The sequence below is a fragment of the Limulus polyphemus genome, unplaced genomic scaffold, assembly GCF_000517525.1.
Source record: "Limulus polyphemus unplaced genomic scaffold, Limulus_polyphemus-2.1.2 Scaffold2507, whole genome shotgun sequence".
Lineage (NCBI taxonomy): Eukaryota > Metazoa > Arthropoda > Merostomata > Xiphosura > Limulidae > Limulus > Limulus polyphemus.
Genome location: NW_013668117.1, coordinates 116,228 through 116,486, shown reverse-complemented (window position 1 = coordinate 116,486; position 259 = coordinate 116,228).

Here is a 259-nt window from a genome sequence, read left to right as displayed (position 1 = left end):
ATAACACGTCATGAGGTTCTAGAAGGATAATGACTTTTCTCGACAACTCTAGTCTTTTCCAGGCGCCCTCTATTTTAGTATAAAGCGGAGATATAATTGCAGATAGATGGAGGTAGGGACAGATAATTGAGTCAAGTGAGCGGTAGTGACCGTAAGTAACGTGCGTGAATCGTTGTGAATTATAGCTTGTGTTTAAGTTAAAGTAACTGTGGAAATTCTGAGTATTATAAAGTTGTATCGAGAAATAATAAACTAGTTT